We start from the raw sequence: 26,283 nt of genomic DNA on the forward strand, positions 1-26,283 counted from the left end.
CGAACCACATGGTCTCCATGTACGCAGATGATACTCTAATATTCCTCCGACAACCCACTCAAGCGCTTCCCAAACTGTTGGAAATACTGAGTACGTTTGGTGAACTCTCTGTACTAAAGACAAACTCTAACAAATCAATAATATTGCCAAAGAGTCGGCTGGATGGGAGGCCAAGTGAATCATTGCCAATAACAGGATTACCATGGGCAGAAACTGACCCCAAATACCTGGGAATTAGGCTGGCAAAAACACCAGAGAGACATCTGAAACTAAATATAGGGAGAGTAGTGAACGGGGTAAAGGGTTCAGTGTGCTTCTGGCAAGGGGTACCATTGTCGCTCATGGGTAAAATCACAATTACAAAAATGATAATTCTCCTGAGATGTCTATGTGTGATTCAACATTCGTTTTATGATATTCCCATCACTTCTTTAAAACCCTAGATAAAATGCTGATAGAGCTGTTTTGGGGATCATAACGCAAGAGAGTGCGCTTAAAGACTACAAAGAACAGGGCAAGCTAGGGGGGTTGAAGTTCCTAATATTGAACTATATTACATGGCCGCACAGCTTCAACATGCAATTAATTGGCTAGATGATAATGATAATTGGGAAAAGATACTGTTGGCCAGAACAAACAATGGTGACTCACTAGCGGGACACTTAATGAGGGGGGCAGAGGTATCTTGACCCTGCCCATACATAATCCAACATGTGGCACGAGTATGGGAACGAGTATTCAAAAAAATGATAGGTCACGCCCTTACGTGCCAGACATGCCGCTGTGGGTGTAACAACCCTACGCCTGACAATGGGAGACCTATTCTCAAATACACAAGTCATATCCAGCGAGGAAGCGGAGGAAGTATACAAGTTAGGACAGGGGCAATTTTTGCAATATAGAAAGCTAGCACATGTGACCAGTGAGCTGTGGGCATCATTCCCAGAGGAACCATCAGTAACAAAAGTGCTCCAGGCTATGCTCTATATGGCACAGGGTGTCTACCTAGTCTCACATATGTATCGAGCACTTAGGGAGGACTTGAAAGCCCCGACCTTACCGGTCCAGGCGCACTGGGAGGAGGGCCCCTATCAGAATGAGAATGGATCAAAGCGCATGAGGGAGTTAAGAAAGTGAACTCCAACCCAAGGTTTAAATTGGTTCAATATAATTTTATATATCAAACATACCTCTCCCCCAAAACACTAAGTAAAGTTTTTCCAACCCGGACACCTGAATGCCTCCAATGTAAGGAGGGAGAGGCGGATTTTCTTCAAGTGGTGTGGCAATGTCCGGTTATGACCTCTTATTGGCCCGAAGTCAAAGATAAGCTGTAAAAGGCCACAGGATGGACAATTCCTGAAGAAATCAAAATAGTATTACTGGCCCCCAAAAACAAAAAGTTAAGTAGGAGATTAGTAATGCTGGGGCTTATACGGGCAAAAAGACAAATTGCGATATCTTGGAAAAGCCCCAACCCAAGCCACGTAAAAATATGGCTGGGGGATATGTGCAAGTGAGTGACAGCAGAAGCAGTACGTATGAAAAAGGTCAGACAAACTGAAAAGTTGGAAGATGACCTGAGTGCATGGATGGCAATGATGGCAGACATTAAGAGTATGCAAGCAACAACATTAACACCTACCAAGAATTCCCCATACCAATAACAGTATATAGATGTAGGAGGAAACTAGAAAACAAAATAAGATAGATGCACTGGTGACAATATGGAGATTTAAATAAGACACGAGCAGTATTGGGACGACAGGTCTATGGAGCTGAGCTGGGTGGGGGGGCGGGGAAGAGAGGAAACATTGAGTTAAAGAAATGGGAAAGTTTGATGTGAACAATTATTGTTGTATAAGCTAACCCCCGGAAACCTTGGTAAAATGTTGAAATGTAAGACACTCTGATACATAAATATGTTTAGAACGATAATATCATCATAGAATTGTATGAAAACTAAATAATGATCCTATTGGTTGTACAAAAAAGTTATACAAATATACTTTAAAAAAAAGAATATTTACTGAAGTGAAAATACTAATTTACATGTGACCACAACTACTGTAGCAACAAAAGTGCAAGAAGGAATGGTAATAACTAACGATTTAACAAGTGATGATTTATATCATGATCGTTCTATTAATGATTATTCACTAAATGTGTATACTAAATCATTGTATGAGTATGTAAATACTATGGATGTGAGAGATTGTAATGTGTGCATGCAATTACCTACTTCTGTGTTGGAAGGGGTGACATACCATCACTTTCCTTTAACATATGGTATATCTTGTAGTGTACTAACAAGTTTGTTTTATTCTAGATGGCAATTTCAATATTATTATTCGAACTTTGGCTTGATTTTGTCAGAAGTTCCAGTAACGAAAAATGTGATCATAGTGCCAGATGCACGAGATGCTGAGATAATGGGAGGATTTTTCCATCCTACATCACCTATAGATGCTGTATATGTGCATTGCTATAATTTAACATGTGCTTTGCATAGTGTAGAAAAATAATTTATTAATTCAGTAGAAGACCGTAGGGAGGAAATAAAGAACAAATCTGAGAAACAATTGAAAACACCTCCATGGGCACATAGGGAGATTATAAAAGGGGAGAGACATATGCTGCAATATAAAGAAGCAAAACAGAACATAATAATAAATTCATTGGTTCCAGTGAGTGTGAATATACCTTCCTACGTAGTATGGGAGGTTAGGGATTATATTTGGCAGGGTTGGATCTAGTATTTCCAGGAGTTTACTTTGTGAGTGGAAAAAATGCTTATTATAAATTGCCCAAACCTTGGTATTGGTGTTGCTACATGGGAATAGTATTTCCAAAAATGTATCATGTTGATAAACACAACTGAATCAATGAAAGTAAATCTGTATGTTTTACAAGAGGAATAAGTGCTGCTGGAATTATTGTGGGTATTTTTGGCGTGATAATTCCTTCAATTGGGGTAATATTGAACTCTCACAAAATTAGAAAACTGTCAACACTAGTAGAATGATTACCCACAGATACTGCTGGTGGGTTTTTTGTAATTGATAGGGAAATGGTTAGTATTAGTCTATGGTTTTACAAAACTGACTTGCTTTAGATGTACTCTTAGCACAAAAAGGGCACTAATAACAATTGCTTTTAGCTTGCTAGTAATAATACTAATATGCCGCTATTGTAAATGTAAAGGAGGCTCAAAAGAAAATAGAGAGAGGAAAAAAATAGAGCAGAGATTGAATTAGACGACAGGAAATGCAGTTTCTAAGATGATATGAAAAATTTGGAACAGGTGAGACTGAAACAACTAAAGACAACTGTATTTTAACCCCTTCTATGCTCATGACGGAATGGTTCCATCATGAGCACAAGTTCTAGTGTGCTCATGACAGAAAAATTCTGTCATGAGCACATGCTCAAGAAATCCCTCTGCTACAGACAGCAGAGGGATTTCCCATTTTTATTTTTTTGCCTGGGGAGGTGGGGAAGCTTCCTAGCCTAGCAGTAGATTTTGAACCTTAGCTCTGCCGGCACCTAGGGAAACCTAGCAAACCTATACATTTTGAAAACTAGACACCCAGTGGAATCCAGGATGGGGTGACTTGTCTGGCTATATGAGCAGAAAGGATAGGCACGGCGCACAACTTAAGTGTAGACTATCAAGTTCAAGGAAAGTAGGATTAAGGTAATAAATTTGAAGGTGCTCCTACAGGTGACGCAACTGTTCAGGTGCGTCCTGGAAATCAAAGGAGTTGAGTGCGCTACTGGGGTGTAGGCGCATCCCTGTGGTGGGCACACTTATGCAGGTTCTATGTGTTGGGTAACACAATAGATTCCAAGGAAGTTCAATGAAAGGTTCCAAATGTTAAAGTTGTAGAATTTATTTGAAGGTTTTCAATTTCATAGTTTTCGTTTTTTCTTTCAAGTAAGTCATCAAATGATCAATTAAATCAACATCATGAGATTAGGATGGCTCCAATGCATTTCGGACTAACCAAGTCCTTTCTCAAGGAGCACTACAACAGAAGATACAAAAAATGACCCAAATCAATGATAATGCTGGAACATCATGACTAATATAAATAGGTGAATGGGTGGGTCAACCACATGCTACCCTCAGGAATTTATTGAAAAAAAAGGTAAAGAAACTCCAAAGTGTTCAAAGGGTGATAAGCGGGAAGGTACGGGAGAGAACAGGAAAAGAAAGACTAGCTGTGATGAAGGAGGTGGGGGCTGTTTAACCCCTTCCATGCTCATGACGAGCTCAGCTCGTCATGCAGTACACTGGTCTGTGTACTGCATGACATTACAGCTGGAATGTCATTTGTTCCCACAAGCAATACCAACCTGCTTGAACTGGAAGTTAGCACTTTTAAACTTACTAGGAAACTACGGCTAAAACATTTCTTTGAAAAAGTTTTAGAGCCTCCTAAGGACCCCAAACCAGATTTACTTTTGGGCCTGCGACCCTCCAGCACCTTTATGCCTCCTGCAAGTCACAAGAGTATCGACACCTTCGAGACCTTGGTAAAACAAGACATTGCCAAAATAAACTATCGTAAGAAGACTCACAAAAACATTACTACTAAAGACTTGGATACTTTAAAGAATATCGCCATGAATTCCTCCATTAAATGCCTGAAAGCAGACAAGGGGGGCGCCCTTGTCATTCTCAACACGCAATTATACGATCAACGTATCACAGAACACGTCATGGACTCCAACGTCTATCTACCCTTAGAAGGGAATCCCACAAGAGAATTCAAAACGGAACTGTCGGAAATAATTGACAAAGCAGCATCTGATGGCACCATCGAAGAGAGGACTAAAAAATACCTGGTAGTAGAATATCCCAGGTGCCCCACCATCACTATGCTACCGAAAATACACACAAATTTGACGGATCCCCCATTTCGTCCAATTGTCTCGACCAGAGGATCGATACACGAACCAACGGGTAAATTCATAGACCGATTTTTACAACCCATGGTCTCAGGCCTACAAAGCTACATCAAAGACACTACAGAGTTCTTAAACAGACTATCTTCCATACAAATCAATGAAAACGAAAACTTAATCCTGTGCGCAGCAGATGTTAAAAGTTTGTACACTTCCATCCCCCACGAAGGAGGGATTGTTGCAGTGGAACAGGCCTTACTTCAATCAGACATTAACGACCCTCTAAAATCCTTCATCCTTGAACTCATGATATACACCTTGTATCATAGTTACTTTGCACACGAACAGAAATGGTACCTACAAATGTCCGGAATGGCCATGGGCAATTGTGCGGCTCCTACTTACGCTAACCTGTATATGGGCAACTTCGAATCTAACCACATCTATGGAGATAAAATTTGGTCTGACTACCTTAAACTCTATGTACGCTATATAGACGACCTGTTCTTCATTTGGAAGGACTCACAGGAAAATCTTGAACTCGCCTTGACAAACCTCAACACTAAAGATGACCGCATAGAGTTCACGTGGAACATCAATCACCAAGAGATCGCATTTTTAGACGTCCTCATCAAAATCACCCCTCAGGGAATTCAGACAGACATATACCGAAAACCGACGGACTGCAATAACGCTCTACTTTATAGCAGCTTCCATCAGAACTCCCTTAAAAGACATTTACCATATAGCCAGATGTTGAGAGTAACTCGTATAGTATCTGATCCAGACATCAGATTGAACCAAATTCAATCCATGGCATCAAGATTCCTAAGCAGAGGTTACCCTGATGAAATACTGAAGGAAGCTATCAAGAGAACTGCTGCCACTCCTCGCACTGAAGCTCTTCGGAGCACCCCTAAAACCGACCAACAGAGGATGGTCCTCGTATCTAGATACTCTACCTCCAGCAAATGTTACAAGAATATCATACTGAAACACTGGCGTATCCTGGCATCCGAACCAGACTTTGGGAATCTTTTTAAGGAACCCCCAATTTTCGCATACACCCGACCCATGAACATCAAAGAAATTCTATCTAAAACCATCACTAGCACCACCTCCGATCAACATACTGGGACACGCCCTTGCCACCATTGCAACAATTGCAATAATATCATTAAAGGAAATAACATCAATCATCCCATGAGAGGCTTTAACATCAAGTTAAACGTGGACGCCACATGCGACTCTTCTAATCTCATTTACCTCCTTAAGTGCCCTTGTGGCAAAATTTATGTGGGCAAGACCAGCAGGAAAATAAAGACCCGATTGAACGAACATAAGTCAAACATCCGCACTAAGAATACCAAATCCAGTGTAGCCACCCAGTTCAATGAAGCAAACCATAACGGGGCTCAATTGAAATATATGGTTCTCGAAATTGTCCCCAGGGCTGAAGGAAGAGACAACAACAAGGTTCTCTTACAAAGAGAAACAGCCTGGATATATAGACTGCAAGCACAGAAACCATTTGGTCTAAATGACCAGACTGAGTTGAGTTGTTATTTATGATGCCCAGGTGGCACTGTATTGATACAATGTACCTTTGCTTTGCTGATTGTATTCACAGCATGTTTATAGATACCCTCTTCACATCCCCTATGGTTTCATCCATTCTTTTCCTTCTTTAAGATGGCCGCGCTATTTCACCGTTCCCTCAGCAGTCCTTTTTCTCTTTCCTTCATTCTCCCTCCCTACTCCGGAACTCAGCGTTCACTTCGCGTAGTTCCAGCTTTCTGAACCTGCTCTCCGCACGCAAGCGCTGACACCGGCTCTAGTAAGTCCCTCTCCGATCTTACCGTTAGGTCCAATCTGTTTTCTGAAACCCGCTCTGGGTTTAACGCATTCTCGCGACTATTTTTTCTTTACAGCCATTGCAACCCATGCGAAGATAACCACGTAAGCCTCGCCTCCCGAGGATATCCATTATCTTTACACACCTTCCCCCCAGCCCTTTCTGACACCTACGCCATGCCTCCGTTTGCACCCTTTAAACAGCCCCCACCTCCTTCAGCACGACCTTTTTGCTTTTTATCCATCACAGCTAGTCTTTCTTTTCCCGTTCTCTCCCGTACCTTCCCGCTTATCACCCTTTGAACATTTTGGAGTTTCTTTACCTTTTTTTTCAATAAATTCCTGAGGGTAGCATGTGGTTGACCCACCCATTCACCTATTTATATTAGTCATGATGTTCCAGCATGATCATTGATTTGGGTCATTTTTTGTATCTTCTGTTGTAGTGCTCCTTGAGAAAGGACTTGGTTAGTCCGAAATGCATTGGAGCCATCCTAATCTCATGATGTTGATTTAATTGATCATTTGATGACTTACTTGAAAGAAAAAACGAAAACTATGAAATTGAAAATCTTCAAATAAATTCTACAACTTTAACATTTGGAACCTTTCATTGAACTTCCTTGGAATCTATTGTGTTACCCAACACATAGAACCCGCATAAGTGTGCCCACCACAGGGATGCGCCTACACCCCAGTAGCGCACTCAACTCCTGTGACTTGTCTGGCTCTCACCAGGTTCTGCTACCCAGAATCCCTTGCAAACCTCAACATTTGACAAATAAAACACATTTTCCTCACATTTCTGTGGTGGAAAATTCTGGAATCTGTGTGGATCCACAAAATTCCACCAAGCCCGTATTTCCCAAAGTCTTCTGAGAAAAATGGTACCTCACTTGTGTGGGTGGGTCACATACCCCCGACAGGCAAGGGCCCAAAACCTATTGAGGTGACATAAAAATGACCTTTCACAAATCAACCTGGTTTTGCAAGGGGGTCCCATGAGTTTTTGACCCCAGGCTCGGCGGCCAGCTAGGAAACTTACCAAACCCACACATTTCTGAAAACTAGACGCCCTGTAGAATCCAGCAAGTTATAGCGTGCGTGGGTCACCCAACATTTCCCTACCGAGAATCCCATGCAAACTTTCAATTAGGCTGAGAAAATCACTTTCTTCATACATTTCGCTGTGGAAAAGTTTTGGAATCTGCGTGGATCCACAAATTTCCTTCCACACAGCATTTTCCCAGGTCTCCCCATAAAAATGGTACCTCACTTGTGTGGGTGGGTCAAGTACCCGGGACAGGCAAGGGCCCAAAACCTATTGTTGGAACATCAAAATGACCTATCATAAAATAACCTGGTTTTGCCAGGGGGGTCCCATGGGTTGTAGCCCCAGGCTCGGCGGCCACCTATGGAAACCTAACAACCCACATATTTCTGAAAACTACAAACCCAGGGGGGTCTGGCAAGGTATAGCTTGCGTGGGTCCCCCAACATTTCCCTACCCAGAATCCCCTGCAAACCTTAAATTTTGTTGAAAAAATCAATGTTTTCTCACATTTCTGTATGGGAAAGTTGTAGGTTCACTGGGCTGACACAAATTTCCTACCACTCAGTGTTTCCCCAGGTCTCCCAATAAAAATGGTACCTCACGTGTTGGGTAGGCATGGTAGCTGCAACAGTAAATGGCCCAAATTGTACTGTGGCGACTTCAAAATTACCTATAACAAAACTACCTGGTTTTGGTGGGGGCACCTGGGGTTTTGGCCCAGGACTCGCCACAATCTAGGAAAACCTACCAAACCCACACATTTCTGAAAAATAGATACACTGGGGAGTCCAATGAGGTATGGCTTGCGTCGATCCCCCAAAGTTTCCCTACCCATAATCCCCTGCAAAACTCAGTTTTTTATTTTATTTTTTATTTTCACAAATTCTCATATAGTTCATTAATGAGGCATTGAAAAATGATGACAATGTAAAAAAGTAAAAACATTACTATCAATCAACTCATGGCCATAAGTTACATACATAGAGGGCAGATTCCAGTCTTTGTAATACAGTTGCAATTATCTTACATCTCATGCATTGAAACTGAGCGTTATTTACACAGACGCGATTCCAGGGGTTTCAGGCTGTACAATCGTGCATAGGTAGATCAATAGAGGCTCCCAGATATCATTCAGTCAGGAGGTCACCGACAGTTCCTCCGCATATAACGCTTAGTTCTCTCTGCAGTACGTCCAATTCCTGAGCCATAGTTCAACTGTAGGACTCTGCTTGCTATCCCACACCATTGCCACTCGCCGCTTGGCAATAAGCAGTGCCACTCTTACCAGCTTACTCTTAACACCTTTCAGAAAAGGGTGTAGCTCTAATAAACACACCTGCGGTGAGCTATTCAATTCAACCTCAATGATTTTGGACAGTTTAGCAACCACCTCAGTATAATATTCCCTCACCCGCCTACAGGCCCAGGTGAGGTGCCAAAAGTCTGCACCTGAGGCACCACACCGTGCACATGTGTCCGTTTCTCTGAGACCATATTGAAAAAGCCTGTGAGGTGTATGGTAGATCTGGTGAAGGTATTTGAAATGCATTAAACGCAAGTTCCCATTAGAGGTGAGGGCACCAGTAAGAGTACAACAGTGTTCCCATTCCTACCAAGACAGCTGTGGGTCCAAACATTCGTTCCATTTATCCAGGCTCTTATCATCGGAGAGGGCCCTATCCTCCCTAGCAGCTCGGTATAATTTAGTGACAAGCTTGTGTCGGGTGGGGCTGGTAAGCAAGGTGTGTAATGCCAGGGACGTCATGGGTTCTGCAGGGAACATCAGTAAGAGGGCCTGTGATGCTTTTTTTGAATCTGTGAAGAGAGAATGCGAACAGAAGGGTTATATGCTGGAGAAAGTCAACATTAGTGGATGTCTATGTGTTAATATGGAGCCCAACTGGGTGGGATGTGCGTCCCAGTATTCCACCGCCACATGCGGAATAAAATCGTGAGGTGCAAACCAAAAATGCGCGTATTGAGCATGCGTGCACAAATAATACAAATAGATATCACGTACACTGAATCCCCCATGTTTATAATCAAGTAGGAGAGTCCGCCAACAACACCCGAGCCTGCTTTCCAGCCCAGACCAGGCAAAGAAGCAGCGAGCGCACTGTTTTAAAAAATGGTGGGAGAGAGGGACCGGTATGTTATTAAAAAGATATGAAAATTTAGGCAACACTACCATTTTTATAAAGGTGATGCAATTCGCAAGAGACAGTGGAAGATAAATCCACCTGTCTATTTGCTGCTCTAACAACGTGGTAGCAGTGCCATAATTCTCACGGAGAACTCTGTCGGGAATTCGGCGGACCCAGATTCCCAAATACTTAACCGACTCCGCCGCCCACACGAGGGAGAATTCTGGCTCATGCGGATGTGTGCATGTGGTCAGTTGCATCACTACCGACTTAGACCAGTTAATATGTGACCCAGAGAACCGAGCAATTCGAATGTACTCCTGCAGAACAGGTGCCATATGAGTGCAGGCTTCCTGAATAAAAAGCAACATTTAATCCGCATATTGCGAGATAATGAGCGGACGGTGATACAATTTGAGGACCGCATATTTGTGACATTGCCTGATAAGGCAGGCCAATGGCTCCAGTGTCAGGGCAAACAACAGTGGCGAGAGGGGGCACCCCTGCCTGGTGCCTCTAGTGATGGAAAACGGTTCCGAGGTATGATGACCAAGAGGGCCCGCGCCGCGGGGTTTGCATAAAGTAGTTTTACCCAGTTAATAAAGAAAGGAGAGAAGCCCTTCTGTTAAAGTACAAAGAACAGATAGCCCCATTCAATTGAATCGAATGCCTTGGCAGCGTCGAGCATGACAGCTGCCGCAGGGAAGTAAGGAGAGAGTGTGTGGAACAGAGCAAACAGTGTACGGAGATTATGGGAGGTGGACCGTGTAGGTATGAAACCAGACTGGTCCGGTAGCACCAGATTCTGCATAAGCAGTTGAAGGCGAGTGGCTAATATCTTCACAAAAATGTTCACATCTGTGTTAAGGAGCGATAGCTGTCTGTATGTGTCTCAATGAGCAGGGGGGTTGTCCTTTTTTAATAAGGAAATGATGAGTGCTTTGCGAAGAGATAGGGGAAGTATGCCCGAGTCATAAGCCTCCACATACATTTCTAACAAGAAGGGGGTGAGCTCCTCAGCATAGGCCTTGTAGAACTCAGAGGGAAATCCGTCCGGGCCAGGCGCTTTTTTGTTAGGGAGGGAGGATATGGCCATGCAGATGTCCTCCACTATCATAGTCTCTCTGACCCTCCGAAAGCCATGCGATGGCCAACTGCGATAAGTAGGAATCTAATTCTGCAGTGTCTGTCTCACCTTGTGAGGTGTACAGTGTTGTGTACGTCTGTCTGAACTGCTCTGTTATGTCTGTAACACTATAATGGTGGCGCCCTGCATTGTCTGTGATCTTAGTGATTATGTCTTGGCTCATGCGGTGTTTAATCTGTGTTGCTCCGTGATGTCCTGGCCTCCCACCCTCCCCATTGGAGCGAGTTACATGACATTTAGAGATATATCGTAGCTACTCTTCCTATAATTTTGAATGCTCACAACGGCTTCTTTGATGGGCGCTAGGGTAGACTCACAGGGTGCGCACACATAGTCGCGCTCAAGTTTGGTCAGCGTAGTCTCAACCTTAGTTATTTGGCCCCGCAAGTCCTTTAAAATGACAGCCGATATACCTATGCAGGTGCCCCGAATAGTAGCCTTGAATCCCTCCCAAAGCACTCCAGCGCTATCTACAGACCCCTTGTTGTGATCAAAGTATTGGGTAATGGCCTCTCGAATAGTCTCCAAATAGAGGGGGTCCAACAGTGCCTCAGATTGGAAGTGTCAAGTGAAGGATCGGGGAGTCATCTGAGGAATACAGAGAGTGAGTCGAACAGGACAATGGTCAGAGAGAGTGCGTGGTAGGCTCTCCACCTCAATCACCCAGCCCGCCACCCCCTCACTCACTAACCAATAATTGAGGCAAGACCAACGGCCTTGCACTGTGAAGATATGTGTGCCCTCCAGTGTCTCTACATGTCTGTGTTGCCATATATCAAGTAATCCAAGTTCCGCCATCCCAGCATTCATTACATGAGCTGCCCCTGGCGAATAAACCTCCCTGCCACTAGATTTATCTCTGCCGGGGTCCAGGTGCGTATTACGATCTCCCCCCTAGACGATAACTGCATCCGTCCAATCTCGCAGTACTGCAAGACTCTTGTACAGGCAAGGGTCATCTATATTAGGTCCATGAGTTTACAATGGTGACTAATTTGCCTCCCAATGTCCCATGCACCATAGCATAACGACCCACAGAGTCAACATGAGTTTGGTTTACTACAAATGGAAGGCCCTTCTTTACAAGTGTGAGTATCCCCCGGGTATAGGAGGAATAGGAAGAGGCCAAGCAGTAGTCAGCCCAGTAAATCCCAACCAGTTTATCAGTATGTTGTGTAAGATGCGTTTCTTGCAGGAGGGCGATGCTGATTCTATGGTGTTCCAAATGAGCTATCACCTGTCGAGTTTTTTGGGGTTAGTTGAGTCCCCGCACGTTCCATGTTAGACGAGAAATTGTTATACCGTTACTGGGCAAACCAGGAGCAAAGTATCCAGAAAACGGAACCTACCCTGTGCCCACCCTGTGAACAAACTGCCTGAGCAATATCCAGCACAATAGCAAACTGTCCAGCCACATGAACAATCCCCAAATCCCTCCCACCCCATCACCCCCACCCACTTCAGCAACACTAACACGCTAAAGCCATCCCGAACTCCCAGCAACAAATCACAAGTACAGCACCAAGGGAATAACCAAGTAAGGGGAACATCCATAGAGGGGGGGTCGGAGCACAAACTCCCTCCTGGTGAAAGTAGGAGGTGGCTGAGCTATAATGCTGTTCCTTTCCCAATCTCCGCAACCACATATCCTATAATAGCATAGGGGGCAACCCCCCCCAACACTTCAATATAGATGGTACACTTAGGGAGAAAAGCGGTTGATGTAATCAGAAAGTCATTGAGTGATCCCTATACTCATGCAACACCTTAAAGCACCCTCCGGCCCACCCGAGTCCTCACCAGGCATGACACAACAAAAATAAAAGAAGAACCAGAGGAACTGCATTGCTCCAACATTTATGAATGAGAGTCAGCCATGTTCATCTGCCATGTAGCCAGCTTCTGCATTCTCGTCTCCCTCTGTGTGCTTGGTGGACCAGTTGCAATGGGATACAGATTTAGCGAAGTCCAAAGCCAACTTCGGGCAGGTGTAGAATTTGTATTTTCCATTGTCCTCCACATGCAATCTCGCAGGGTAGAGCATGGCGTATGGCAAGCGCGCAGCAAATAGCAGTTTTTTGGCAGGCTGGTACTCCCTGCGGGCCTCCTGTACCGCCGAAGTGAAGTCCGGGTAAAAGGCAAGAGTGTTTCCTTCATGAGTAATGATACCCTTCTCCCGAGCCAGGCAGAGCACCACATCTCGGTCTTTATAGTTTAAAAGGCGGGGGGACATGTAGCCAGGGAACGATGAGCTTGCTCCACAATTAGAACTTAAGACAACTGCTCTGCTCCGAAGATGTCCCGTAGAAGCTTCTCCACATAGGCCACAAGGCAGCTTGTGTTTCTGGATTCTGGCAGGCCCGTAATGCGCACACTATAACGACGCGATCATGCTTCCAATTCTTCATTACAAGCCTGTATGACAGCTAGGACTTTCTCCATAGAGGCGCCTTGTTCGTAACCTGCTGTAAACTATCCTCAGCATCCAAAATGCATGTCTCGGCTTCCCCCAGGCACAGAGCATGCTTGTCCAGCTTAGCCAACATGTGATCCATGCGAAGATTAGGATGGCCAATCTTACCATTGATGGACTGCAAGCTGGCATGCAGGGCAAGAAGGGTTTTGTCAATGCTAGTGAGAAGTTCATTTGGAGGGTCTGCCTCAGAGACCAAGGACACGTGTTGAATGGTTCTGCTGGTTTTCCAGGGTTCGAATGTGAGGTGCGGTTGGCCACGCTCGCTTTTCCCCATGACGTGAGTGTAGCCCAGTAAGCCTCCTTACACAGGTACAGCAGATAAACTCTGCCCCCCTCAGTGCCACTCTCAGGAAGTTGCCCTATTGAAATAAAGATGATACCCTTGATGTTAGGCTCCAGAATGGAAACAGCTAGGCCACTCCAGTCGCAGGGCGTCCAAGGCCCAGCCCCCAAAAGCACCAGCGCAATGCAGGCTTCAAGCTAATGCCTGAGCAACAGCAAGGATTGGTCACCAATTAGGCCCAGAACGAATAATCTGGGTCCTGTATGTCCGCGAGGCTATGGTGTAGCCGCGTCTGGGGGGGATCGCAACAGGGCAGAGGTCCAGCTAGTCTACTACCCGACAAGGCACCCCAAACCAAAGAAGCTAGGGCGAGTACGGAGAGCCGGCCCAGTCACATCTAGGAACCACACAGCGATGAGAGGTACCTTCAGGGCACCCTGGATGATGAATCTGTAATCAATGGTGTACCAGCAGGTAACACCGCCCCACACAATGGGAGCTACAATGTTAGGCCCGCTCCACAGCCGCACACCGCCTCCCGTTGCAGATTACAGGAAAGATGGCGGTTGAGCGCTATTGTGAGAGGTGCTGCACCGCTAATGAAGGTCCCTGGAGGGCTGCACGAACAACAGGACTGCCACATACAGCACCGGCAGAGAAATGAGGGCCTCAGCGTCCCCAAAGGCACAGGAGCACTGGACGAAGTTCAGCGGGAGGGCCCCCCCTGGAAATACTGAGGCCCAGTGCCGAAGTATGTAGAGATAAAGTCGGCCAGATGGGTGATTGCCTAGCACGCAGGCACACACAAACACAGCCCAGCACATAGCAGCGGTCCAAATCAGGTCTGCGTCAGCCCACCAGCCGGCCGCGAGGCCAGGGGACACAGCTCAGCTCCCATGCGAGCCCAGAACCAATAGGCCGCACAGATTGAGACCCGGCGGTGGTGCGGCCCTCCGCAGTAACTATCAGCAGGGCGCCCACCATTCCTCCAGGTCGCACTGCACAGCCATCCAAACGCCAGGCCCAGGGAGCCGAGCGCACCCCCAGCCTGCCACCAGCGCCAGCTGCGTCCTACCTCAGTCGCTTGGTCCAAGAGCGTCCCGAGCCGCCACGCTGTTGCCGCCCAGAGCTTCCCGACCGGCGATCTCGGTGATGGCGGTTCTGTGGCCCACAGCACCCAGCCAGGTCAGTCCGCAGCTCTTCTGGGCACCGTACATGTCAGTTTTAGCAGGATTCAGGGCAGGATGACAATTATATTTGACGGCTATTAAGCGCAAGCTGCCATCTTGCCATGCGCCCTCTAGCACCCACCACATACCTCAAATTTCGTGGAAAAAACATTTTCCACATATTTTTATGTGGAATCAACATGGCGGCACAAATATCCTACCCCACAGCATTCTCCTTAGTGTCCAGAGTAAAATGATACCTCACTTGTGTGGGTGTCAAATGCAGAATTGGCTAAAAATGTATTTTTTTTTAAATGTAGCACTTAGAATTCTCCGTGCTATACCCTTATTCCCTGTTTTGGGCTCTTCCTAGTCATAGGCCGTTGCCCCACCCACACAAGTGAGGTATCATTTTACTCAGGAGATTGGGAGGAATGATCAGCGAGGTAGGACATTTGTGCCGGCACAGTGATTCCACCCAAACATATGTGGAAAATGTTTTTTTCAGCTAAATTTTAGGTTTGCAGGGCATTCTGGTTAAGAAAACGTTGGGGGATCCATGCAAGCCATACCTCCCTGGACTCCCCCAGGTGTCTAGTTTTCAGAAAAGTTTGATAGTTTTCCAAGATGCCCGCCGAGCCCGTAGCGAAAAACCCAGGTGACCCATCTTACAAAACCAGGTTGTTTTGTGATAGGCCATTTTGATGTCTCCTCAATACGTTTTGGGCCCTTGCCTGTCGTGGGTACTTGACCCACCCACGCGAGTGAGGTATCATTTATATCAGGAGACCTGAAGAAATGCTCTGTGGTAGGAAATTTGTGAATCCACGTCAATTCCAGAACTTTCCCACACAGAAATTTGAAAAAAGTGATTATTTTCAGCTACATTTATTTATTTATTTTAGATTTATAAAGCGCGTAAATACCCGTGGGTGTCTCGGCGCTAAGGACAGTGGACATGTACCATATAACAGAGAGCTTACTGGGTGAACAGCCAGGGTTTTGTCCTTCTTCTTTAAAACCAATAAGGACTGGAAGGGTGTTTCAGAGTTTTGCCGTGGCCACGATGAAGCGCCTATCACCCCAAGAGGCAGTTCTTGTGCGAGGGATCATCAGGAAGTTTGCTGTAGAGGAGTGGAGGGCCCTGGTGGGAATATAAGCTTTTAGAGCTTTGTTGAGAAACAGAGGTCCAGAATTGCAGGATGCTTTATAGGCAATGCATAAAGCCTTAAACTTTATGCGGTTTCTCACAGGGAGCCAATGATATTGTCGAATAATGTGGGAAATAGATTTGTGTTTAAGGGTTCCGGATAACATTCTGGCTGCAGAGTGTTGAACAAGTTGGAGTTTGTGGATGACTTTGTTTTGGGAATTCGTAAGAAGACCATTACAATAGTCAGTATTAGGGTACTATAATGTTTTTCCGCATTTAGGGGTAAAAATGGCAGTAGCTTTTTTATCATTCGCAACTTGTAGAATGAAAATCATACCACGGAATTGGCGTGGGGTACAAAAGTCAGCCTTTCATCAAATATGACGCCCAGGCTTCTGACCGTGGTGACTGGAACAGGTGGGGGACCCTGCGAGGAAGGCCACCAGCTGAGAGACCACGTTGGTGATAACTTGCCGAGTATCATTACCTCTGTTTTTTCAGACTTCAACTTGAGACAGTTGGTAGTCATCCAGCTACTGATGGCTAGCATACCCTTCTGGAAATTAGCTGCTACTATGTTGCCATTATTATGTACAGTGAGCACCAATTGAGTATCATCAGCATAGGATGTAAGGCCCATCCTGTGTGATTTGATGATTTTAGCTAGGTCCGACACATAGATGTTAAAAAGTGTCTGATTTAAAGATGATCCTTGAGGGACACCACACAGGAGGGCCAATTGAGATGAATTAAAAGGGCCAGGTTTACTGCTTGTGTGCGGTCATTAAGAAAAGAAGATAGTAAGGCTCTAGCTGTCTTTTGGATGCCTATGCGTGAGATGCGGTCGATCACGATGCTATGATCGACCGTGTCGAAAGCTGCTGAAGGATCTAGCAGTATAAGGACAGCTGTCCCTCCCTGATCGAGGATGATTCTAATGTTTTCTGATGCTTTAATAAGCGCTGTTTCTGTGCCGTGGCCTTTACGGAAGCCAAATTGAGTATCATCCAGGAGTTGGTGGTCTTCAATATACTTGGAAATCTGGGTATTAATCACTTTTTCAAAAATGTTGGCTGGGAAAGGTAAACTTGCTATTGGTCTATAATTCTTGGATTCATTCGGGTCTAGATTAGGTTTTTTCAGTAAAGGTTTAATAATGGGTTAATGGTTTTTTTCCAGATCCTGGGGTATATGCCAGATGTAAACATTGCATTATAGATGTTAGATAATGTTGGCGCAACTAGGTCAGCAAGCGGTTTAAGTACTAATGGAGGGCAAGGGTCAGTGGCAGAGCCTAATTTGATGGTAGCGATTAGATTTGGGATCTGATCAAGTGTAGTACTTTCATATTGTGCTAAGGAGTGAGCGCCTTCAGTGGAGTCAGGATTTAAAGGCTGGTTATCCATTTGAATTTGAGATGAGAAATTGGTGTAGATGTCATTAACCTTTTCTTTTTTTTTTGATGTCTAAGCCTTTTACTTGCTCCACATATTGAATCTGAATGCAAAAGACAATGTTAGTTTGTATTTTATACAACCATACATGAATTGTTTTGCATCATATAAGGATACATATAAAAGCATAACCACATGCATCAATATCTCACAGAAAACACAAATAAAAGGGGCTTGAAAGAGGACCTATTGTAATAACAGAGTAGCATGTTAAGGGCCTTTATTATGAGGCAGTAGCGTAACTTTTGCACAGCCAGAGTGTCCCTTTTTTGACAGTGTGCCGCGGCATATTTTTGAGGCCACGCATAGCCATTTTTTTTTTAAATCTTTTTATTTGTAAAAGTAAAAACAAAAATAGGTTGTCACTTTCGAGGCTTACAGACAGAACATCAGTACATATTAGAATCACAGGGATCGCACCGCGGGCAAATCATAATCAAGTACAGGATAAGTGCGGATTCTCTATAATCATATTGTGGTCAGCTCTTCGTCACGGGCTGTACATGGAGGTTCACAAATATTTCCCCTATATTCATTCCAGTTAGACCATATCGCCGCAGGTATCTCCGAGCCACATACACTGTCTTCGCCTGAACCATGCTCCAGTCCATGTCCTGTTTCCAGGAGCTAAGAGTAGGTGGCGCAGCCGCCCCCCACAGTCTCACAATATTCCTCTTCACAATCACAAGACCTAGTGTGGCCCACAATTTACCCCTAGATGAAAGGTCAGAGGGCTCCCATACATTGAGAAGGCACCTCTTTGCCTCAAGTCGCAACTCCACTCCCCACACCTCGTTCATGAAGTGTAGCACCCGGGACCAGTAGGCCTGTATCTCTCGGCACTCCCATAAGATGTGCAAGAAGGTACCCACCTCCCCACGGGAAACATACTTTACGACGCAACTTTTACCATGAAGTGCCTTTACAAAGCAGGTTTTTCAACGCAAGTCATTACAAGGAATTGCGCTGGGGGGCGCTCTAGGATAGGTAATAGTTTAATTTACTCCCCAACACCTTCCCTACTATCCACGGGGACTGGAGTTGGAATAGTAAATTAAACTATTCACTATCCAGCACCCCTCAACGCAAGTCGTTGTAACGACTTGCGTTGAAAAACCTGCATTGTAAAGGCATGCGTGGTAAAAGCATGCGTTGTAACAATGTACATCCCCTCCCCACACCCCCTACGGCAGAGTCCATTCTCACTGCGACCCATAAGAACCATCCTAGTGCCAGACAGATAGACTTGTTCAGGATTTTCAGTTGAATGAGGCGCACTTTTGCAGAGAATGCTACCTCCTTAGGGAATGCTAGCGCCTCTCGCCATTCCTCATCATCTAGTTCGAGTCCATCTGCTTCCCATTTCCCCCTAAGGGCCATCAGCGGGGTCTGGGGTGTGATTTATGAGATTCTTGTATGTTAGTGAGATGGCCCTTTCCAGGAGGTGGCCATTCAACAGCCTATCCTCCAGTGGTGAGGACTCTGGGAGTTGTGTCCCTGGGGGGATGTTAGTCTGGAGTGCATGCCGGACCTGCATGTAGCGGAAGTTTTCCGTCTGGGCAAAGTCATATGTTTGTTGTAGTGTGTCAAATGGTACCACTCCTTATTCGGGCCCCTTAGGTCTTTGACTTGCTATATTCCGATCAGGTCCCAGTTTCTAAACCCTTTGGTTCGTCTGAGAGAGCTGAGCCGTTCTGAAGCCCAGAGCTGGGTTGCTAGGGTAAGTTTTCCTGCCCACCCCAATTTCTTCTGTACGATGTGCCATATTGGACTGAGTGTTTGGTAGGTCCAGTTAGGCGGTATCCACCAGGGGGGCGAATAAGGGACCACCTCATAATTTCCCCCCGGAAGGAGCCACTTATCCATTTCGTACCCAGGGTCATTCCCCGCACAGTATGTGCCCTGGTTGATGGCCGAGAGGTGTGCCGCCCAACAGTATTTCCGGATGTTAGGGAGCGCTATTCCCCCGTCAAACCAACCCAGCGTCAGTTTTTGCAGGGAGATGCGGGGCAGGCCAGTCCAGAGCAGATCCCTCTGGGTTGTCTCAATTGTGGCAAAGTACTTCTGAGGCACCAAGTCCGGGTAGTTTTGGAGAGCGTACAGGAACCTTGGCAGCGCCATCATTTTAAACAGCGCTGCCCGTCCCAGAAGGGATAGAGGGAGGGTTTTCCATGTGGCCGTGTCTCTTTGAAGCCGGTGCAGGGGGACAGTCCGGTCCTTGGTGATAAAAACCCCTAGATATGTGAAGCCCTCATCAGCTATTTGGATCGGGCATTCACTCAGAATCAGAGGGGGTTCAGCATGCAGGACGTAAAGCAGGGATTTGCCCCAGTTAATGCTATAACCGGAGTATTCGCCAAACTTAGTGAAAATGTCCAGCGCCCTCACAATGGATTCACCCGGTTTCATAAGATAGAGGAGGATGTTGTCCACGTATAGCGAAATCTTGTCCTCCCAACCCTCCACCCATCGTATCCCCATCAGGGAGGAAACCTGCCGAATCCAAGCAGCAAGCGGTTCCAGGGAGAGAGCGAAAAGTATAGGTGAGAGGGAGCACCCGTGTCGTGTCCCTCTCTCAAGCACGAAGATGTCTGAAACCTTAATATTGACTACCACCTACGCTAGCGGTTGCGCATATAGAGGACGCACCCAGCTCACAAATTCCGGGCCAAATCCCAGCGTCCGTAGAATGTATGTATAGGCATTTATATAGCGCACTTACCCGTAGGGTCCCAAGGCGCTTCGACCGCTGCGAAACCCTTCCTGGCTTCCCTGAGAGATGGTCCCTTAATGGGTATCTCCAGGGTGAGACCAGGCATCCCCGGCGGTCTGGTGGGGCCGTTAGTGAAGATGAGGCAAGCTAATGCCCAGAGTTGCCGAGTGTGATCGCTGATCAGAGTGGGCACCAAGGCGAGAGAATTATCGAGTCCGCTGACCCTGGTCCAGAAACCTGCCGCGCCGGGAATCGAACCCTGGTCCCGGGCCGTCCTCTGCTCTCGGGTCTGCCGCCTCTAACCAGTGAGCCACACTACTTCACGTAGAATGGCCATCATTTACAGCCATTCCAGGGTATCGAACGCCATTGCCGCATTCAACGACACCACTACCGCGTCTTCGTGGAGCCGATGACAGCTACCCAACACTCCGTGAAGCCGGCGCAAGTTAAGCGCCGTATTGCAGTGTGGCATGAAGCCCAACTGATCGGGGTGTACCAGTGTATGGAGGATGGGTTTAAGACTGTTGGCCAGCAGTTTGGCTAGGAATTTCGGCTCAGCATTGAGCAATGAGATCGGCCTATAAGAGGCACACAACTCTTTAGGTTTCTCCTCCTTGGGGATAGCCACAATCGTAGCTACGCGCTGGTCTTTTGGTAGTGCCACATGCGCCCTCCTATCACTAAACATCCGCAGGAGTGGTGCTCCGATACTGTCAGGTTTAAGCTTGTAAAGCTCCACCGGTATGCCATTCGGTCCGAGGGCTTTCCAAGAACAAAGATCATGAATGGCCTTAATTAATTTGTCCACCCTTATAGGTGCCTCAAGCGTCTCCCGCTGTTCGGCAGTTAAAGCAGGGAGCGTGATGTCGCTCAGAAAAGTCATCAACTCCTCTTCCGATCGTTCAGACTTCCTCGTGTAGACCTGTCGGTAATGAGTTGCAAATTCCTTAACAATTTCGAGCGGTTCCGTAATAACAGCTGCCTTGAGTTCCGCTACCACTTTCTGTGCTTGTTGTTTCTTGTCGAGCCAGGCTATGAGCTTGCCCGCTTTGTCCCTTTGGTCATATAGCCTGCACTCCCTGTCTCGTGCCAGTGTCCTGGCCGCGTCCGTGGCCAGGGCCTTATACTCCGCTTTTTTAAGTTTAAGTTGGTGCATCGCCTCTTGGTCCTCACCCTCCTGCGCGGCGCCGTCAAGCGCCAGCAGATATGTTTCTACTGTGGCAATCTGGGCTTCCCGTTCCTTACGGTTACCCACGATAACCGACAGGGCCTCACCCCTCAGCACCATTTTGAAGGCCTCCCACAATACCAACGAAGAGTCAACCGAGCCCTCGTTTTCCCCGTAGTAATTATCAATAACTTGTGACAGTCTCTTTTTCGTGTCTTCGCCCTTGATATACCAGGCATTTATCAGTGCCACACATTCCACCCTGTGGCTACCTACGGTTACGTGTGCCCATAATGGGGAGTGATCCGAGATTCCGCGTGCCAGATGGGCGACCTCCCGGATTGTGACATCCTGGTACATTGGTGCTAGTAAGTAGTCAATTTGTGAGAAAGTGTGATGTGGGCCTGAGAAAAAGGTGTATTGCTCTTGAGTAGGGTGTTTGTGACGCCAGAGGTCCACCAGACCAAATGCCTCCATAAGATTGGGGAGCCATTGTTGTCCTGTAGCAATATCTCTGGCCGGGTGCCTGTCCATTTCCCCTGACACCACAGCATTAAATTCACCCCCTACAAGGAGTTATCCCTCCGGGAGTGAAAGCAGCAATTTCCCCAGATCAAGGTACAACTGTGTTTGGAGGCCTGGCGGAATGCAGACCGTCACCAGATTGAGGCGGCGACCCTTCCATTTCCCTGAGATAGCCACAAAGCGCCCCAGGGGATCCACCTCTGTGTGGTCAATTGTGATTGGAAAGTTGCGTCGTAGAAGGATACCCACTCCTCTGGACCCAGATGTAAAGCCTACATGTGCCGTCAGGGTTTATCCCCATCTATTAAGAGCATAACACGTGTTACCTATCAGGTGGATCTCCTGCAAGAGAACAACGTCGGGGAGGTGCCGCTTTATAAACTATAACACTATACTCTTTGTAAGTTTGTCCCCCAGCCCGTTGACATTCCATCTTCAAGCTTTTATCCCATTTCATTATCAGTCAGATGTGTGCGAACCATGCCGTCCCTGTGATCCCCAAACTCATGTCTTAGCCCCACTAGCATACCTCGGTGTGACCTCCCCAAACTGCCTCCCCCCAACCACCCCTCCCACAACTGCTCCCCCAACTCCCCCATCCCCAAAAATGGTTTTACCCCACCCCCGCATCCCCCCTTCTTCCCTGCTCCGTAGGTTTCGAACTACCCACATCCCCAATTAGCAGAGAGCCTTTTGCCCAATCCCAACCCGGAAGTAAAGAAGCCTCCCTCCCCGATAAACTCCTAAAGGGGAAGAGTGCACCGGCCCCAGCTCCAGCCGCCGCCCATGCCTTCCCCCCAATGCACAACATTCCTTCACCCAAGTATACACTCCTAAAGAATTTGATCGCAGTCACATCAGTTCGTGTCCTGCCACTGGCACTTTGATGTAGCAACCCCCCGGAGTTCCGTACCTGCCCTCAGGTCGGTGGGGTAGTGGACTTTCTTACTTTACTGCCCGGCACCACAGGGGGTGCACTCTCCCACCTGATCCGAGAGTCTCCCCTCCCCCCCGGTTTCCCACCTACCAATTGGGAGAGGCCCATAGTTCTGACTTTTACTACTTTATACATTACAGTTTGTCGGGGTCCATATCTCGTGTCTGCATCCACTAGCGGCCATCCGTGTCCCGCAGAGTCCCCCACTTGGGGCTGGCCGACCTTGACCACCAGGAGCGCTGACTCTGGACGTCAGCTTCCGATCTCCCGGCTGCAGATCCCAGCAAGGCATCCTGATTGTCTCTCCAACCTCCAACCTCTGTCAGGTCCCGCGCTCGCAATGACTCCCTCTCAAGCCAGTCCTGCACTTCTTATGGCGTGGTGAAGGACAGGGATTTTCCCCCTGCGATGACCTTCAGTTTGGCAGGAAAGAACATCATGTATTTGAGTCCCCTTTCTCTGAGTGCTGGCTTCATGCCCGCAAAGGAGCGCCTTTCCCGTTGGACTTGAAGCGTGAAATCCAGGAAGAATCGGATCGAGGCGTTCTCATACTGCAAGTCACCCATCTGCCTAGCCGCCTGGAGGATAGCCTCCCTATCCCTGTAGTTCAGGATTTTCACAATGATTGTCTTGTGCGGCGCACCTGGCTTGGGTTTTGGGACCGGCGCACGGTGGGCGCGTTCTATAGTGAAGATATTGGACAAGCGTTTAGGCTTGAGGTGGGCGAGGATGAGGTCTTCCAGAAAAAGTTCCACGCTGGGCCCCTCCATTCCATCCGGAACTCCCACCACGCATATGTTATTTCTGCGGGCTCTCCCTTCCTGATCCTCCAGCTTGAGGGCTATTTTCCGGTGCTGGTGTACCAGTTCCGTCATGCGTTTTTCCAGCGTCTTCGAGGAGGTCTGGAGCTCCCGTATATCGGGCTCATTTGCTTTGGCCTTTTCCGTGGTCTTGCCGAGGTCTGCTCGGAGAAGATTGATCTCAAATGAGATTTTAGCCATTTTCGTCTCCAAGTTAGTACCCAGTGTTTGTATCGCCATCATAATGGAGGCCAAAGACGGCTCTTTTGGGCCTGCTTGGTCTTCGGATATACTCCCTGCCTGGGCCTGCACCACAGGGACTGTGTATTTGTCCAGCTTGTTGGTCTGGGCGGCCATGTTGTTTTTCGGCCTCAGGATGGCGACCCGTCCGCACAGAGATTTGTGTTGTGGGCCTCATCCCTCCCCTTTCGGTCGTGATTTAGCAAGGCGGCTGGACCCCACTTCCAGGTTGGCCACCCCCTCTGGCTAGCAGGGATATGCCTCGTGGATCCTTGTCCTGTCTCTATCGTACCGGGTTCGGGAAGCGGTGCGCTGTCTCCGCTGTGTCTGGGGTCTGCCCCGCGACCTCCTTTAAGCTTTCCCTGTGTCCAGTGCAGCCCCGGTCAGCCCTTATGGAACTCAGGCACCTTCCACCTCCTTCACTGCGTTCTGGTGTCTCCTTCGCCTCCACTCTCGGGTCACCTTCCCAACGGTCAGTCTCACCTTGTGTTACCCTCCTATGGTGCAGCACAGCAGCGCTCCAAGGCCAAGTCACAGAACAGCCAACGCAGCCTTGCGGGCCCAGGCGCACCATGCCACCGGGCCTATGTCGCAGTCTGTCGCCTGCGCTCACACCTCCATCTCCAGGGAGGCCCTTCTCGGTTATGGCAGTTTCTGCCCCAGCCTTCGAGGGTCACCTTCTCGGTGGTGGCTGCTCACCTTGCTGCACTTGGCCCCACAGACTTCAGGGTCTTCCCCTTTCTCCCATCCACTCGAGGCCCCAGTCTATATTTTCAGGTTTACTGCAGAGCAGGCCGCACCTCCTACCGGAGCGACGCTGTGTCCACTGGGGCTGGGATCAGACCCCCGTGGAGGCCCAGGATGTTCCAGGGGGTCCACACTCCTCCGTGCACCCCTCCGCTGTTGTTGGCCCTGAGGAGCCGTTCCAAATCAGGCCTCAGCGCGCACCTCCTCTCCGCACGCAGGCCTCAAGCCGGGGTCTCGCGCAATCACTTTACCCAGCCGTGAGGCTCCAACACCTCCGCCGGCTGCCCGGGCCCTGTGACTCGGGAATTCTTCTCCACGCCGGAGGCGCGTCTCACCCCGGAAACGTCTCCGCCCATTAGCGATCCGCAGCGGCGGATTAAGGATCTCGCTGGAGTGTGTCTCGGGGCAGATTTGGGCAACTATTGAAGGGGACGGACTTAGCTCAGGAGGATCTCCCCTCTTAAGCGGCCATCTTCGTTGGCGCCTTGCTACGCCCCCCGTCATTAACCTTTAAAAAAAAAAAATCAGCCAGAGAGTCGCATAATGCCTGTGAGGGAGCTGGATTACAATTTAAGACTTGTCCTGATAGAACTGTTTGTTGGAATCTTGGGCAGATTCAATCTGAGCGATGTATTATTTACTTTTCTACTGTGCAATCATCAGTTTATATTTGTTGAGTGACTCTTCATAGCAGATTTTCTCTTGATTATTATAGTTTTACGCCACTGCCTTTCACAGTTTCTGAACACTTTCTTCTGTGCTCTAAGGGTTTCAGAGAACCAGGTGGCCGAGGAGAGAGGAGAAAAAGTCTTCTATGGCACCAGCAAATTAAACGCATTATGCAGCCCATTAGAATAATTTGATGCTGCTAGATTTGGGTCTGAGGAGGCTACTGGTTGAGTTACGGATAAGTGTGCTTTAAGGAGCTCGGGATCTGTACTCTTCCAGGCTTTGGTAATTATAGGGGGGGGTAAAGGAGTACCAGATGTTGGTTTTCTAATAATAAAAATATAAAATATGACAGCATGATGGTCTGCCTAGACCAAGGGAAGAATATTCTTTAAGGAGATGGCTTGAGAGTTGGAAAAAAGGCCATCTAAAGTATGTCCAGCTACATGAGTAGGGTTGGATACTCATTGTGAGAAACCCAACGCTTCTGTTAGATTTGGGGGTCTATAGTTGGCAATGGAATTCACGTTGTCCAAATAGGCACTTTTGCTTCTAAGGCAGGTTAAGGGGATTACACTCCTAAATAACCCCTGCTCACCCCCTTGGTAGCTTGGCACGAATAGACAGGCTTATCTCAGAGGCAGTGTGTTAAGCATTTGTCAATATACACAGCAATACTGTGAAAACACTACAAATGGACACAAAATAGGTTTTATAAAAATAAATATTCTTTATATAGACTTAACACAGGACCACAAATGAAAAAAATCCACAATACTATACTTAAAGATGATAAAAGTTTCTTAGTTCTAGTTGATGATAAATGCGACAAAGTT

Source organism: Lissotriton vulgaris, chromosome 4_1, assembly GCF_964263255.1.
Source record: "Lissotriton vulgaris chromosome 4_1, aLisVul1.2, whole genome shotgun sequence".
NCBI lineage: Eukaryota > Metazoa > Chordata > Amphibia > Caudata > Salamandridae > Lissotriton > Lissotriton vulgaris.